The 18,389-nt window shown below is 43.8% G+C and overlaps 1 long non-coding RNA gene and 1 pseudogene across 1 annotated transcript; both read left to right on the forward strand.

Moving 5' to 3' along the window:
• Nucleotides 1–5,712: 5,712 nt before the first annotated feature.
• On the forward strand, nucleotides 5,713–8,806 carry LOC118677555. The gene is made up of 3 exons (XR_004974416.1): nucleotides 5,713–6,921; nucleotides 7,000–7,132; nucleotides 8,013–8,806. It is a non-coding gene; the product is annotated as an uncharacterized LOC118677555 (long non-coding RNA).
• A 1,573-nt stretch (nucleotides 8,807–10,379) lies between these two features.
• LOC118677103 lies at nucleotides 10,380–11,638 on the forward strand (annotated as a pseudogene).
• The last annotated feature ends 6,751 nt before the right edge of the window (nucleotides 11,639–18,389 follow it).

Genomic DNA, 18,389 nt, shown 5'->3' on the forward strand with positions numbered 1-18,389 from the left:
CAAGAACAGAGTAGGTGTGGTGAGGGTGATATAGGTAACAAAGGTCAAAGACAGGCCATAAATAGCACTTTCCCTTAATCCTATTTGCTAAATTGAAATGCATTGAAATGAGAACACCTGAGCAGTAGAGGGCAATAGAGAGTTGGAAAAAAGATGGAAAAGAGGCTGGGCCAAGTATGAAATCACATATTTTAAAAAGAAATTTAAGGTCATTACAAAGGCAGCCAGCTTCCTTTATTAGTCCTGTTCTTATCTCTGTAGTTTTATTCTCCCTATTCTTATAAATTTTCACAGTTACTGGTTTTTTGGCCAGATGATTTCATTTATTTCTGGAATCCAAAAAACAAAATAAACAAGCAAGCAGAACGGAAAAATAGATACAGAGAACATTTTGACAGTTATTTTTTATTCAAGTAATACAGGAATATATGCTTATTGTAAATTAATCTTATGCTTTTAGCCCTTTTCCATAAGCATGATGCAATCTGTACACACTGTTCAGACTGTTGCAGAGAAATGGAGGGTCAAAGAAATTAAGTGACTTAACCAAAAACACACAGTGAGAAGACACAGAAAAACCAGGTCTCTTGGAATCTTAGAGTTCACAGTAATCATCCCGGATCATGAAGGGGAAGAAATCAAGAGCATTATAGCACTCACCTCCCAACTCCAGACATAGATTAAACTGATATTAATTGATCACTAAGTAGTACTTTAGAGTTATTATCTCACTAGAGGCCCAGTGCATGAAATTCGTGTGTGTGTGTGTGGGGGGGTGTCCCTCAGCCCGGCCTGCACCCTCTCCAATCTGGGACCCCTTGGCGAATGTCTGACTGCCCGACATCCCTCTCGCAATCCGGGACCATTGGCTCCTAACCGCTGGCCTGCCTGCCTGATCACCCCTAACCACCTCTGCCTGCCGGCCTGATGCCCCTAACTGCTCCCCTGCTGGCCTGATTGCCCCTAACTGCCCTCCCCTGCCGGCCTGATCACCCCTAACCACCGCTGCCTCAACCCCTGCCACCGTGGCTTTGTCTAGAAGACATCTGATCTAATTACCATATTACCCTTTTATTAGTATAGATTTATTCTGCACAGCATTACTCTTCATTCATTCAACAAACACTCCCTGGATGCTTAATAATGATTAGGGATTAAGGGATGCAAAATTGAAAAATTCAGGGTTTCAACAAAACACACTTTTCTTTAGAAGAGGAAAACCACTGGTAAATGAGATGCTCCCCCTGATGATAAAAGGAAGACAAATTAGAAACAGTGTGATACCATTTTTCATTTCTTCGATTAACAAAGATTGGCATCACATGTTTGTGAGGATGCTGCGGAACCAGCATTCCCATACACTGTTGATGGGAATATATACTGATGCTTCCTCTTTGGAGAGCAATTTGGTAATATTTATCAACATTTCAAATATGCTTATATATTTTTGGAGGGGAGGAAGAAAATATTTGCAAATCATCTATCCCACAGTGGGCTTGTATACAGAATATTTAGAGAACTCCTACAACTCAACAATAAAAAGATAATGTTTGCCAAACCGGTTTGGCTCAGTGGATAGAGCGTCTGCCTGCGGACTGAAAGGTCCCAGGTTCGATTCCGGTCAAGGTCACGTACCTCGATTGCGGGCACATCCCCAGTAGGAGGTGTGCAGGAGGCGACTGGTCGATGTTTCTCTCTCATCGATGTTTCTAACTCTCTATCTCTCTCCCTTCCTCTCTGTAAAAAATCAATAAAATATATTTTTTTAAAAAAGGTAATGTTTTTAAAATGGGCAAAATATTTGAGTAGACATTTTACCAAAGAGACATATGAATAGGCTACAAGCACACAAAAATACACCCAGCATGCCATGGTCAGTGTGGCTCGGTTAATTGGAGATCTGCCTGTATATGGCAGGTTTCAATTCCTGGTTATGGAACATATCCAGGTTTCAGGTTTGATCCCCATTGCCGGGGAAGCAACCTATTGATGTTTCTCTCCCACACTGATATCTCTCTTCTCTTCCCTTCCCTTCCCTTCCCTTCCCTTCCCTTCCCTTCCCTTCCCTTCCCTTCCCTTCCCTTCCCTTCCCTTCCCTTCCCTTCCCTTCCCTTCCCTTCCCTTCTCTCTCTCTCTCTCTCTCTCTCTCTCTCTCTCTTCCTCCCCCACTTCCCTCTCTCTAAAACAAAAACAAACAATAAATTTTAAAAAATATGGCCAGCATGGGAAAATGCAAATAAATTTCCACAATGAGATACCACTACACAACTACTAGAATGGCTGTAATCAACAAGACAAGCAATACCAAGTATTGATGAGGATGTTAAAAAAAAAAGAAAGAAAGAAAGCTGGAACCCTTATACATTTCTTGTTGGAATGCAAAATGCTGCAGCCATTTTGTATTTTGTTTGAATTTTATTTTACTTTTGTAAGAACACAACATATCTGTCCTGTTAGCAGATTTTACGTGTACAATATATTATTGTTGAATATAGGTACAATGTACAGCAGATTTCTAGAGTTTACTCATCTTGCTCTACTGAAACTTATGCCCTTGATTAGTAATTCCCCATTTCCTCTCCCCCCTCAGCCCCTGCAACCACCATTTCACTCTTTGAGTCTATGAATTTGACTATTTTAGATACCTCATATAACTGGAATTATGCAGTACTGTATTTGTCTTTCTGTGACTGGCTCATTTCACTTAGTATAATGTCCAAGGTTCATCCATGTTGTAGCATACTGCAGAATTTCCTTCTTTTTTGAGGCTGAATAGTATTCTAATGTATGCATGTGTACCACATTTTCTTCATCCATTCACCTGTCCATGGACATTCAGGTTGTTCCACATCTCGATTACTGGGAATAGTGCTGCAATGAACATGGGGATGCTAATATCTCCTCACGATGCTGATTTCAACCTTTTGGGTAAATGCCTAGAAGTGGGATTGCTGGATCATATTATAATTCTATTTTGAATTTTTGGAAGAACCTCCATACTGTTTTCCAAAGCAGCGGCACCATTTTGCATTCCTGTCCAAAGTGTGCAAGGATTCCAATTTCTCCATAGCCTCAACTTGTCTTTTTATTTATTTAATCCGCACCTGAGGATATGTTTTTATTTTATTGATTTTTAAGAGAGAGGGGAGAGAGCAAGAGTGAAAAACACTGATGTGAGAGAGAAACATCCATCAGTTGCCTCCCACACATGCCCAGACTAAGATCAAACCCACAACCTAGGTATGTGCCCTGACCAGGAATAGAACCACACTTTTTTGGTGTACATGATAATGCTCCAAAAAACTAAGCCACCCAGCCAGGGCTGTGTCTTGATTTTTTTTATAACAGCCATCATTATAGGTATCTCATTGTGGTTCTGATTTGCATTTTCCTGATGATTAGTGACTTTAAGCATCTTTTAAAAAATTGATTTCAGAGAGGAAGGGAGAGAGAGATAGAAACATCAATGATGAGAGAGAATCATTGATTGGCTGCCTTCTGCACACTCCCTATAGGGGATCGAGCCTGAAACCAGGGCACATGTCCTGATTGGGAATTGAACCTTGAACTCCTGGTTCATTGGTTAACACAACCACTGAGCCACACTGGCTGGGCAACTTTGAGCATCTTTTTATATATCCATTGGCCATTTGTACATCTTTGGAGAAATGTGCACTCAGGTACCTAGCTCATTTTAAACCAGTTTATTAGTTTTTTTTGTTTTTTTTTTAAACAAACATATAAACATTTTATTTTTTATTTTTTTTAATATATATTTTATTGATATTTTACAGAGAGGAAGGGAGAGAGATAGAGAGTTAGAAACATCGATGAGAGAGAAACATCGATCAGCTGCCTCCTGCACATCTCCCACTGGGGATATGCCCGCAACCCAGGCACATGCCCTTGCCCGGAATCGAACCCGGGACCCTTCAGTCCGCAGGCCGACGCTCTATCCACTGAGCCAAACCGGTTTCGGCCAGTTTATTAGTTTTTTTGCTTTTGAGTTGTAGGAATTCCCCACATATACTGGAGATTAACCCCTTATCAGATATCTGGTTGCCATATGTTCCATTCCATTTGTTGCCTCTTCATGCTATTGATTGTTTCCTTTACTGTGCAGATGCTTTTTAGTTTGATGTAGTCCCATGTGTTTATTTTTGGTTTGTTGCCTGTGCTTTTGATGTTATTAAAATGTGCTTACATTTTTGGTCCAGAAAGTCAACTTCCAAGAAAGTATCCTACAGAAATTCTTACACAAATAAATAGTTGCTGCAGTTTTTTGTTGTTGTTGCTGCTGCTGCTGCTGCTGTTATGATAATAGAAACGATAAATATCCAAGAATAGGGGATTTGATACAATGTAGACATTAAAAGGAATGAATTAAGTCTATTCATGTCAACACTGAAAGCATTGTCCTGTACACCAAAGCCTTGTCAGTTCCATTCCTGAAGGTAACCGGTCCATGTTTCTCACACATAAATGTTTCTCTCTCTCTCTCTCTCTCTCTCTCTCTCTCTCTCTCTCTCTCTCTCTCTCTCCTCCCTCCCCCTCCCTCTCCCTCTCCCTCTCCCTCTCCCTCTCTCTCTCCCTCTCTCTCCCCCTCCTTCTCTTTAAGCATGTCCTCAGGTGAGGATTTTAATTAAGTAATTAATTAAATATATTAACTTATTTTTTAAAGATGCTCAAATGTATTGTTAAGTGAAAAACAGTTATATAGTATAACTTAATTTTGTTTAAAAAGTAACCTTTTATATAGTTATAGAAGAAAACAGAGGGAAAATACACTGAACTGTAAATAGTAACTATGGATTGGGAAGGAGAGAGGGAATAGTGTATAGGGGACTTGCAGTGTCTCTATTCCATCTTTATTTTTATAATAATCATATGACTTTTGTAAGATGACAGATAATAAAGTTGTTTTTTAATTACATAACGTTCAATGTCTTATGAATCATTTCAGATATTAATATCTCCATTTTATAAACTAAGTTCTGAGGAGTAAAGTGATTTCTTCAAGGTCACACAGCCAGGCAAGCCTCCCCAGAGGTTACGGATCCCTGAGCTGACAGGATCCGCCCAGTGGGGAAAGACCAGACCAATCACGTTTGCTGTGATGTCACTGTAAAGGCCTGGGATTGGTGCCGCTGCACGGAGGCGAAGACTCTGGATCTTTGGGCTTTCCCAGGGTGGCGGTGGAGGCGCCAGTTCTTTGCCCTCTTCAGGTCCCCTGAGAAACCTCAGCTTGGGTGGGTTAGTCATGGAGGCGCCCTGTCTTCCAGCTGTGGCCAGCCCCCTAAACCCGTGCCGCCAAGCCTCCAGCCCTCCCTCCCTCCCTGCACCCTTCCCACCGGAAACAGGGAAAGTCACGGACAGGTGCCAGCTCTGCTCAGACTCCATTTCAGCAGCACGATTGCACACTGCCTAGTCCCCACATGACCCGCATGGCTTTCAGCCAGCGCAAAGCAATCAGAAACAGGATTCCATGTAACCTCTGATTTCCTGCCTGTCTTCGAGGCGTCCAGGTTGTTCTGCAAGCTGGGAAGGCCCCTGCTTTATAGAGAAGAGAACTGGGGTCCAGCGGGAAGAAAGAGGCTTGACCCAAGGCACACAGAAAGCTAATGAGAGAGCCGCGGAAGCCACAGGCTCTTCCTTCAGGGCAGCAGGTTGGATGGTAACCTTTCCAACTTTATCTTTACCCCCTCCTGACAAATACCCTCTCTCCTCTTTGTCTTTGGCTTCTTCTGTGCCCCTTGCCCATATATTATTAGCTGAGGCAGCAAGGTTTATCAAGAATAATAAAGACCTTGGAATCACACTAACCTTGGAATCCCATACTTGCCATGGGAACTTGGACAAGTGGTGTTACTTTTCTAACCTATTGTCCTCATCTGCCATGGGATATTAATCTCTATTTACCTTATTGGAATAAGTGAGAAGTTGGGAGGCAGTTTGGTATAGAGTAATCGTTTTCAAAGTATGGTCCCTGGACCAGCAGCATCAGACTCATCTGGGAATTTGTTAGAAATGAATGTTCTCTGGCCCCACCCAAACTTACAAATGGAAACTCTGGGATCCCGCAATCTGGGTTTGAAGAAACTTCCGGTGGTTCAGACAGATGAGAATCACTGGTATATGATGGGTAAAGCCGTTGGGTTTGGAGGCAGACAATTCTGGGTTCCTCTAAAAGTGTCTTAGTTCTGCCTCTTACTATTTGGGACGCCTGACGCAAAGCATTTTACTGACCTGCTCCTTAGTTTACTCATCTGTGAAATGGAGGTCCTAGTTGTAAATACGTAGCAATTATTTATTTACTCATTCAACAATTCTAAGGTCTAGGGATACATCATTGAACAAAACAGACAAAAATCTCTGCCCTCAATTAGTATTTGTTCTAATGAGATTTTTTGAGAATTAATTAAAACAATTATGATAATGACATATAAAGCTTAGTGCAACACTGGCACATGTTGAGCACTCAGCAAATGGCAGCTATTATTCATGATTGGGAAAGGACTTGTGAACAGTAAATGTCATATTAATTAAGCCGTGAGCTCTCTGAGAATTGTCTGACTCATGCCTATGTCATCCAAATCTAACATAGGGCCTGGTGCAGATTAGGGTTCTGTAAATATTTGATGAATGTATGTACAAAAGTTACAGGTAAATACTGATTGGGTTTCCTTTATAATCCACCTTTAGAGTTGAGATCTCAATAAGAGGCTACACTCTCCAATAAGCCTTCCTCTCCCCTTACATATGTATATTTCACTCTCTCCTGTTATTGAAAAGTAACTTTCTCTGCATTCATATGTTGTGACAGGTCTGAAATGTAGTCGGTGCATGATAAATCTGTGTTGAATGAATGAATGGATGCCTGGAGCAGCATAAAAATTTGTTGGAAATAGCAGTGGAATAGGGGTCAGGAAACTTCAATTCTAATTCCTGTTCTGCTACTTCTATAGTATTAGGCCTTGGCTAAATCTGTTTTCTTTTCAGAGCCTCAGTCTCCTAAATCTGTAAAATTGAACTGATAATCACTAACCCACCACAATGCTGGAAGGAGACAGACCAACTTTAATACCTAACTTCTTCTCAGGAAGAATTGCTGAAAGTAGTCAAAGGAGACCAGGTAGGTAGACTTCTTTGTAAATCTTTAAACACTGTAAAAATTAAGATACTATTTCTAGTCAGATAATCTACAACTTACAGAATTTACTGGTTAGAAATGACTCTAAATCCTTGCTACTGAAAGTGTAATCTGCAGCATGGGCATCACTTGAGATCTTGGTAGAAATGCAGACTCCTGGAGCCCACCCAGACCCCACTAAACTAGAATCTACATTTTAACAAGATCCTCAGGGGATTCAGATGCACAATAATGTCTAAGAAGCGTTGCTTTAAATCAGACTCATAGGACACGTGCACTAAAAAGGTTCTGAAGATACCAACTCCCTCATTTTACAGATGAGTACACTGGGGATCAGCAATGAAAGGGACTTGTTTTTCAAAAAGGCAGATCTAAGTGTGTCACACCCATGTTGTAAACCAGTGGCTCCACATTACCCACATCCTTCTTTGCTCAGCTCAGCTCAGCATTGACCCCTGCTTACCACTTAGCTCATCTGGCCCCTGCTTACCACTGCACTTGAGGCTTCCCCACCTATAAAACGAGCCAATCACTCTGACCCTCTCTTCTTCTCTGAACTCCTCAGGCTGTTTTCTCTCTGTGGGCTGTCCTTCCCACTTTTCTCCAGCCTCAGCTCAGACATGACACCCCCAGTCCTTGGTTAGGACCCCTTTCTAACCTTCACTGGTTGACAGTGGGCTTAGATTAGCCCGCTGAGATCTCCTCCACCTCTTGAAGCTCTGTGGTCATTACCTGTTTTTACGATGCCTGTTTTACCAGACGATGAGCTCCTTAAGGGTAAAAACCAGAACTCAGGTCCCCACACAGAGCCAGGCACTTTGTAAGAGCTCGTTTTATCCTATTTGACTAATGATTTTTTAAGGTGTCTTCCAGGTATAACTCTGCATTTTGAGATTGTGAACTCCCAGAGAGCAGGAACTTGATGTTCTCTCCTTGCGTCTGAGCACAGTAGGCACTCATGCACCACCCAGGCTGACTGTTTCAGCTGTTGCAACTGTAGCCATTCCCATGATGTGCTCCCTACCTGGTTCACTGCAGCATGTTCAGGGAAGTACAACTGACCCTGTGGCAGGATAGTAAGAAGCTAGGAAAGAGAACCAAGATGGCGGCGTAAGGTACAGACCTGTGCGTGCTGCCTCCCACAACAACATTGAAAATACCAACTATAAGACAAAACAGCTATCATTCAGAACCATGGGAAAGCTGGCCCAGTGGAAGTTCTACAACTAGAAGGAAAGAAAGAAGAGCATTGAGACTGAGTAGGATATGCAGAGGCACCAAGAACAGAGGTACGGAGTCGCGTGCCAGGCGGGCTACAACTGGATGTGCAGTTTTTTTCCATCGAAAGGGGTTACAAACTCTCGAATCCACTGAGCTTGTTTGGGGTGGGATTCTGAGGTCCCAGACCCCTACGGGGAGAGGCAGGACGGCCTTGCAGTGGGTCGGAAAGCAAGGGCAGCTTTCTCGCGGAGCTGCTCGCTGGCACTTGGGTACGCGGAGACGTGGAGTCACGGAGAGGTGAGGAGTCACGGAGACACCATTGCTGTTTGCTCCGCCCTGGTGATTCCCTGAGACCCCACCCTACTCAATTTACATCCCCGCCCAAGCTGTGCCAGAGGCACAAAAGGAACCACCTGCGCTTTTACAGCATAACCCAACAAACTGCAGATTTCAACTCCGCACCCATAAGGGACGCACTCAAGAAGCAGAATCAGGTTCGGAGGAAGCCGGAACCGGACCCGGCTGGGCCGGCAACATGGAACCGCTGTACCAGCAAACGCACAAACAGGTCCACCAGATCCAGTCTCACATGGGACGCTGGGAGATGGCAGACAAGCAGTCTGTGCATTTAGTAGAAAACGAAATCCAAGCAAGCATACCAGATATTCAGCCAGCAAGAACGCCTGGAGCCAAACCAGTTTGGCTCAGTGGATAGAGCGTCGGCCTGCGGACTGAAGGGTTCCAGGTTTGATTCCGGTCAAGGGCTGTACCTTGGTTGTGGGCACATCCCCAGTGGGGGGTGTGCAGGAGGCAGCTGGTCGATGTTTCTCTCTCATCGATGTTTCTGACTCTCTATCCCTCTCCCTTCCTCTCTGTAAAAAATCAATAAAATATATTTTTTTTTTAAAAAAAGAACGCCTGGAGATTTTGTCCAGCAAGGAGCTGCCCAACAAAAGACAGAATACCAAACTTCGTGTTGACCAGTTAAAGTATGATGTCCAGCACCTGCAGACTGCTCTCAGAAACTTCCAACATTGACGATACGCAAGGAAGCAGCAGGAGAGACAGCGGGAGGAGTTTCTGTCTCGCACCTTCACCCTCAACGTGGGATGCGGCGCCCCCTGCGAGGCTGCACCGGCCCCTGTGAGGCTGAGACGGCCCCTGTGAGGCTGAGACGGTCCCTGGGAGGCTGAGACGGTCCGTGGGAGGCTGAGACGGTCCCGGTGAGGCTGAGACGGCCCCTGGGAGGCTGAGACGGTCCCTGGGAGGCAGCGACGGTCCCTGGGAGGCAGCGACGGCCCCTGTGAGGCTGAGACGGCCCCTGTGAGGCTGAGACGGCCCCTGGGAGGCTGAGACGGTCCCTGTGAGGCAGCGATGGTCCCTGTGAGGCAGCAACAGCCCCTGTGAGGCAGCAACAATCCCTGTGAGGCTGCGTCGGCCCCTGTGAGGCTGAGATGGCCCCTGTGAGGCTGAGACGGTCCTGGTGAGGCTGAGACGGTCCCTGGGAGGCTGAGACGGTCCCTGGGAGGCAGCAATGGTCCCTGTGAGGCAGCAACGGCCCCTGTGAGGCAGCGACAATCCCTGTGAGGCTGTGTCGACCCCTGTGAGGCTGAGACGGCCCCTGTGAGGCTGAGACGGTCCCTGGGAGGCTGAGACGGTCCTGGTGAGGCTGAGACGGTCCCTGTGAGGCTGCGTTGGCCCCTGTGAGGCTGAGACGGTCCCTGTGTGGCCGAACACAGGGACACGTCGCGGATGGAAATAGCCACATTTTCCATGTGTATGACCCGGCAACAAAAAGCGTACACCTATGGATGAGGACAGTGGGGGGGGCGATGAGGGGGGGGAAACTGGGTGGAGGGGAGCTATGGGGGGAAAAGGGGGAACAACTGTAATAATCTGAACAATAAAGATTTATTTAAAAATAAATAAATAAATAAATAAAAGAAACTAGGAAAATTCCTGGGCAAGTGGCATAGGGAAACTGAGACAAGAAAATTAAACAAGGGCTCTCAGCTCCCCTGTGCGTCAGACAGCCTCTCCTCCTCGCTGGGCCAGCCACAACCCTGAGACACGATGGTGAAGGTCGGAGTGAACAGATTTGGCCGCATTGGGCGCCGGGTCACCAGGGCTGCTTTTAACTCTGGCAAAGTGGATATTGTCGCCATCAATGACCCCTTCATTGACCTCAACTACATAGTCTACATGTTCCAGTATGACTCTACTCACGGCAAGTTCAAGGGCACAGTCAAGGCTGAGAACGGGAAGCTGGTCATCAACTGGAAGTCCATCTCCATCTTCCAGGAGCGAGATCCCGCCAACATCAAATGGGGTGATGCTGGTGCCAAGTATGTTGTGGAGTCCACCGGTGTCTTCACTACCATGGAGAAGGCTGGGGCTCACTTGAAGGGCGGGGCCAAGAGGGTCATCATCTCTGCCCCTTCTGCGGATGCCCCCATGTTTGTGATGGGTGTGAACCATGACAAGTATGACAACTCCCTCAAGATTGTCAGCAATGCCTCCTGCACCACCAACTGCTTGGCCCCCCTGGCCAAGGTCATCCACGACAACTTTGGCATCCTGGAGGGACTCATGACCACAGTCCACGCCATCACCGCCACCCAGAAGACCGTGGATGGCCCCTCTGGGAAGCTGTGGCGTGATGGCCGAGGGGCTGCCCAGAACATCATCCCTGCTTCTACTGGCGCTGCCAAGGCTGTGGGCAAGGTCATCCCTGAGCTGAATGGGAAGCTCACTGGCATGGCCTTCCGCGTCCCCACCCCCAATGTGTCAGTGGTGGATCTGACTTGCCGTCTGGAGAAAGCTGCCAAATACGATGATATCAAGAAGGTAGTGAAGCAGGCATTAGAGGGCCCCCTCAAGGGCATCCTGGGCTATACTGAGGACCAGGATTGTCTCCTGCTACTTTAACAGTGACACCTACTCCTCCACCTTTGATGCTGGGGCTGGCATTGCCCTCAATGACTACTTTGTCAAGCTTGTTTCCTGGTATGACAATGAATTCGGCTACAGCAACAGGGTGGTGGACCTTATGGTCCACATGGCCTCCAAAGAGTAAGAGTCCCCCGGACCACCAGCCCCAGCGAGAGGAAGAGAGGCCCTCCACTGCTGGGGAGTCCCCGCCCCAGATTGAACCCCTGACACACTGAGAATCTCCTGACCACCGTTTCCATCCCAGACCCCCGGAGAAGGGGAGGGGCCCAGGGAGCCCTGCTCTGTTGTGCACCATCAATAAAGTTCACTGCACACCCCCCCCCCCAAAAAAAAAAGAAAAGAAAAGAAAAGAAAATTAAACAAGGCTAAACAGTTTGGGCAACTTGCAGCCATCTTGTGAATCGAAAAACCTTATCTTCCCCAACCAAGGGCGCTTGGAAGCAAATAGTGTATACCTCTCCTCCCTAACTAGAGAATACATAGCTTAAATCAACCTGGTCAGGGAAATAGAACCAATTAATGCCTGTGCCAGCTAAACCCGAGGACAGATGAAGTCTGGGGAACGAATAAGGAAAAAAACATTAAAGCCAGACAGACCTAAATAACAGTAAAACAGACCACAGAATAATCCCAAACTCCCCTATACATGAATTTTGATACATCAGCATATTAAAAATGTACCTGGAAAGCTGATAAATATTCTATTGAAACCCTTCCCTAAGATTCTCCCCTGTAGAAAAAAAAAAGGGGGGGGATAAAAAGCCCTGAGGACAAAGACTCAGTGCAAGCTCACTCTCGAGCACACCCGTGCCCTTTCCCAGGCATGAAATTTTTATTTCTTCCTGAACTCCAAGGGTCCCCACGAGACTTGCAACCAGGGGAGCAGTGGGCAATGGTAGCACGATCAGGACTCAATCCCTGATCCTGTCTCCAAAGCCCCCTTTTCTCTGACTTCCCAGTGAGCTGACAGCAGCCCCACCATGGCTCATTGCTTTCCTAGAACATTTCCAGAGAACAAAAGCAGAGCACCGCCTAAGCTCCCTCCTGTTGTTTCTCCTACCCTAAGTCTCTCCTTTGTTTCACTGTCCCCAGTTTTAATAAACATATTCTCAAAGTGACCTGGACTCGGGCTGTGAAATCTTTCCTACACAAAGTCAAGAACGTACACACTACAGACTGGTCTAAGGCAGACCCACTCCAAGCTGGGCCCAACAGGTTGCAACACCAAGGGTAAAGAAGGGATCAGATTTCATGGTAAAGCATCTCAAGTCTGGGCTGAGATTTAGTGCCTTCTAAAAAAAGCTCACAAGCTTTCAAATAGTTATCCTGAGGCTTCCTGTTCCTACATAAGAACTGATACAGGTGGGTGTTCAGTACACGTTGATGAGTGAATCAATGAAAGGGTAAATTAATCTGGGCTTCTAAATGTAACCCAGTGATGACTGTCAGTAAGAAGCAATGGTGTAGGAAAAGAGTTGTGACCAAATGTCGCATAGTGTTCAAGATGAAGTATAAGCTCCTTACTGTTGCACTGCTGTAAGTAAGTTACTGCCCCAGCCTGCCTCTCCAGCTGTGTCTTCCCTTCTATGCATACTCTGTGTCTCATCCCAAACTATTCGTAGAGCCAAAATACATCATCTGGTTTCATGCTCCAGTGGCTTAACACCTATTGTTCCCTATACCTAGAATACTCTTTCCTCCCCTCTTAATTTAGATAATTCTTATTTACCTTTCAAAGCTCGAGTCAAGTAGTACCTCTTCTAGGAAACCCTCTCTGACCGTTCCACTGGGCTGGATGCCTCCTTTGTGCTCTGGTAGGTGCCTGCTTCTTTTTATAAAAGTATTGATCATAATTTTTTTTGCTGTTGTCTATCCTTTTCACCCACAATCCCTGAGCACCTTGAGGGCAAAGACTGTGTCTTATTTATTTCTGTATCCTCAGTGTCTAGCATATGACATAACACAGAGGAAAGGCATGTGGTCCAGTGGAAAGAATGCATAGTAGAAGAGTTATTATTATTAGTCAGAGAATTTGCCACCCATAGAATTCCAGGTTTAAGAAGGGCTTTGTTACACCTGAAACTAATACAAAATAATATTGAATGGAAACTGTAATTTAAAAATTAAAAGAAGAGCTTTTCAAAGCCTCATTTAATATTTGTTGAGGAATACATTATTTACATGCATATGCCTTAGAAAAGGGATAGGACAATGAAAAGTAGATGACAGGCAAGGATGCCTGGAAAAAAGTGAAATTTACACACACACACACACACACACACACACACACACGCAGCGCATGGCAGTTGCATCATTTGTAGTACTTGGATGAATGACCCTCTATAGAAGGGTATCCTGGAGATAATGCCCTAATAGTCTGATTGGGGTGACTGTTCCAAACTAGCTGCCACATCTTCCTTTCTCCCATCCCACTGTAGCAGAGAGTAGCAGAAAGGTTAAAGGCAAAGGGAAAAATCCTCACACAAAATATGAGATCTGGATCAGTTACCAAACCTGGGAGTCAAGTTAACTTATAACCTGGAGCAAGTCACTCCTCTCTCTATACTTCAGTTTCCTCATCTGTAAAATAAGGATAATAATATCTAGCTTGCAGGATAAGTGATAATAGTTAATACTCATATTACTTTTATACTCTGCCAAGTCCTATTCTAAGAGCTTTAAATATAATAGTAACTTAATCCTCATTAAAACTCTACGAGGTAAGTACAATTTTTCATAGCAATTTTATAGATAAAGAAACAGAGACACAGAAATGTCTTTTCCAAGATCACACAGCTAGTAAGTATGGAGCTGGGAGTGAAACCCAGACAGATTGGCCTGCTCCAGGCTATGCTCTTAACAAGTACTATAGTATTCCCTTTTAAAATGTCTTATCTTTCAACTATTACATACTCCTGTGATTGGAAGGTTTTCTGCCTGAGTAGTCCAGGCTATTTTAAGATGCCCTAAAGGTAAGTTGGCTTTGCCTTCGTCTGAAGAACTGGAACAAGTTCTTAGCACTTCAGCCAGAGGGCATTCAAGGGATATGAGGATCCCATGAAATTAATTCCTCCAGTCGAGCCATGTTCTGGGTCCTGAAGACAGAGCTGAATTGAGTCCAGCCAATGGATTCAAGGAGCTCACAGCTTAGTTGGGTAGATAAGCAAAAGAGACAACCCTAGTATAGTACTGCTATGGAGGGAAGCTCATAAGGCAAATCTAATTTAACTATGGAAGGATTGATCAGAAAAGGCCTTCCAAAGGAGGAGACACGTGAATCTAGTATCAAAGGCAAGTGGAAGATATATTTGAAGAAAGCAAGAAGGGTTTCTTGGCAGAGAGAATGCTATGAGCAAATATATAGGGGCTTCAAATAGCACTATGTATTCCAAGAACTATGAATAGTTCAGCATGGCTAGAACAGAGCTAGGAGACATGAAACGAGAGTGTTGTTGCCTAAGGCATAGACAGAGGCCAGTTAGGAAAGTGTCTCAGTTGTCAGATTAAGGGGTTGGCCGTATCTGTAGAACTACTGAAAAGTTCCAAACAGGGGTATAATATGGAACAGAAAGATAATTTTGGTAACAAAAGGGGGTTGCGTTAGAGGTTTAAAACTGGAGATAGCTTTCAAGCACATGAAAAGTTGCTCAACAACATGAGTCATTATGGAAATGTAAGTTAAATCCACAATAAGGTACCATTTTACACTCATTGGAATATCTATTATAAGAATGATGAATAATAACAACTGTTGGCAAAGACGTAGAGAATTGGAACCCTTATACGTTGCTGATAGGAATGTAAAATGGTGCAGCTGCTTTGTAAAACAGTTTAGCAGTTCATCAAAAAGTTAAATATAGCCCTAACTGGTTTGGCTCAGTGGATAGAGCATCGGCCTGCAGACTGAAGTGTCCTGGGTTCGATACCTCAGTTGCAGGCTCCCGGCTCTGGTTGGGGAATGTGGGAAGCAACAAATCGAGGTGTCTCTCTCACATCAATGTTTCTCTCTGTCTCTCCCTCTTCCTTCCACTCTCTCTAAAAATCAATGGGAAAAATATCCTCAAGAGAGGATTAAAAAAAAAAGTTAAATATAGAGTTACCATACGACCCAACAATTCTACTCCTAGGTATATACCTAAGAGAACATGCTTGTAAGGAAGCCTCTTACATGCATGTTCACAGCAGCATTATTCTAAATAGTCAAAAAGTGGAAACAACCCAAATGTCCATCAGCTGATTAATAGATAAACAAAATTTGCTATATCCATACGATGGAATATTACTCAGCCATAAAAAGAAATGGAGCCATGATACATACTACAACATAGATGAGACTTTAAAACATAGTGGAAGAATCCAGACACAAAAAGTCATATCATATGATTCCACGCATATAAAATGTTCATAGTAGCCAAATCCATAGAGATAGAATATAGATTAGTGGTTGCCAGGGATTGGGATAGGAAGGAATGGGGAGTGACTCCTATTGGGTACTGGCCTCTGGAAGTAGTGGTGATGGTTGCACAATTTTGTGAATATACTAAAAACTACTGAATTAAACACTTTAAAAGGATGAGTTTTGTGGCATGTGAATGATAGCTCTCCTCCCCCTCCCAAAAAAAGACTGGTAGCAGAGAGACCAGTGAGGATACAGAATGGTTTAAGCCAGTGGTCGGCAAACTCATTAGTCAACAGAGCCAAATATCAACAGTACAACGATTGAAATTTCTTTTGAGAGCCAAATTTTTTAAACTTAAACTATATAGGTAGGTACATTGTTATTAATTAGGGTACTCCTAAGGCTTAGGAAGAGCCACACTCAAGGGGCCAAAGAGCTGCATGTGGCTCTCGAGCCGCAGTTTGCCGACCGCTGGTCTAAGCAACACGCTTCACACAGGGGAACTCACACCCCTGGAGGTTCATGAAGACTTTACAGGGGGTACACAAGCACGAATAATCTCTACATCCTGAACTTTTGTGTATTCTTTCCTAAAATTAATCTGCCCCATAATGTGCCTTTTATTTCTCCTCTTTCACAGTAGCATTTCTCTCACCCTAATAGGAAAGATATATGTCTCCCCTATCCTAAATAGTACTATGAGAGTATTGCCCTTAAGGTAAAACGTCTGGAGCACCTTTGAAAGGGATAGCATAAATCTAAAGGGCTTTAAGGGAGAGTCCCAGAACAGCAAAGCAAGAACACTCAGTAAGCAATTATTAAAGTGATAATAAAAACTAGATGTCAAATTAAAAATGTGTGAGGAGGACCATAGTTTCTAAAAAATTTTCTAGAGGGTATGAGAATATAAAGTCTAGAATTACCTTTACCTTAGAATCATCTAGGGTGCTCAAAATGAAAAACTCCAGTTCTTGTGGTATGTCTACAATGGAATATTATTCTGCACTAGAAAGTCATGAGCTATCAAGACATGAAAAGACATACAGGAAACTTAAATGCTTGTCACTTCTACCAAGTGAAAGAGACCAACCTGAAGGCTTGATTCCAACTATATGATAATCTGGAAAAGGCAACTACTCTGTATGACTCTTATATGATGCATACATTGTCCACACCCATTGAATGAATAACCTCATAGTTCACACCCTAATGTAAACTATGGACTCTAGGTAATCGATTGTGATGTGCCAGTTTAGGTTCATCAATTGTAATAAATGTAACATTTTAGTACATATGATGTGGGATTTTGATAATGGGGGAGGCTATGCATGAGTGGAGGCAAGAGATATTTTGGAAATCTCTATACTTGCCTCTCAATTTTGCTGTCAATCTAAAACTTCCATTAACAAATTAAAAGTCTTAAAAAAACAAACAAAAAAACTCCTGTACTGGAGCCCAGCCCAGTCTGGTTAAATTAGATTATTTAATTAGGAGCTAAGGCTGTGTAATTTTTAAAGATTCCTAGATGATTCTAATATGAAATCAGGATTGTGAACCACTTACAGGAAGGCATCGGTGATAAGGATATCAAGGAAGAGGGAAAAGAATTGAGAAATCATTGTGATGCATGTGTAGGATTTTTTCAGACTCTAGACATGAATGAATTTTGAGTTTGACAAAATTGAGAATTCCTGGTCTAGGGACAGCTTTGCAAGCCTCAATATCTGTTGAAGGATAAGTTAATAACTTACATATGACCTCAAGGAGGTAACAGTAGTAGAACATGAGTAATTTCTTGGTTGTAAGGGGTGAAGGAGAGGAAGATATCAAGGATGACGGCCAGGTCACCCTTAAAAACTCATCTATGGGTATCTGCTTCTGAGATAGCACAAGAAAGGGGGAAAGTTTGTGGGAATGATAGGGAGTTAATTTTTGGACATGTTGCTATGAGATACCAGTGGGCTGTCCAGATGGAGTTTGCTTTTGGCTTTGAATGTGTAGATCAGAAGCTTGGGAGAACGATTTGGGAGAAAAATTTTGGACTCACCAGAACATAGGTGATGTCTACCTGAAGACATCAGAGAATTTGTTACTATTCAAGGAAAGCACAGAGAATACAAAGGTAAAGAGATTGTGATGCATATGTAGGATGTTTTCAGACTATAAACATGAATGAATTTTGAGTTTGACAAAACTGAGACAAGGGAGTGGGTGGCTGAAATGGAAGGGAGGGTCATTAGAATTGAGAATATCAAAGAGCAGAGAGGCCAAGGAGCTTGATGAGTCGCGGAGGTAAACATTGAAGTCACCCAAGTTGTTGTAGGATTGCAATAGCTCTCAAACTTTAGCATGGATCAGGATCAGCTGAAAAATTTCGGGGGCCCACACCTGGAGTTTCTGATTTTGTTGGTCTTTGTGACCCAAGGATTTGTATTTATAGCAAGTTTCCCCGTGATGATGATACTGGGTACTAAACTTTGATAATTACTGCAACAGAGTAAAGCCCGGGTCAGGTGTCAAGGCCATCTATGAATGTGTTTAGTGGATGAGAGCAATGAAGAGGGAGAGATACCAACCTTAAACAGTTGATTGAGAATGTGGCCCTGACACTGGGACACTCCACCTAATGGACACATATTCCTCCCTGCTCTCTATACTAGCTCTGCT

The sequence above is a fragment of the Myotis myotis genome, unplaced genomic scaffold (assembly GCF_014108235.1).
Source record: "Myotis myotis isolate mMyoMyo1 unplaced genomic scaffold, mMyoMyo1.p scaffold_m19_p_2, whole genome shotgun sequence".
Taxonomy (NCBI): Eukaryota; Metazoa; Chordata; class Mammalia; order Chiroptera; family Vespertilionidae; genus Myotis; species Myotis myotis.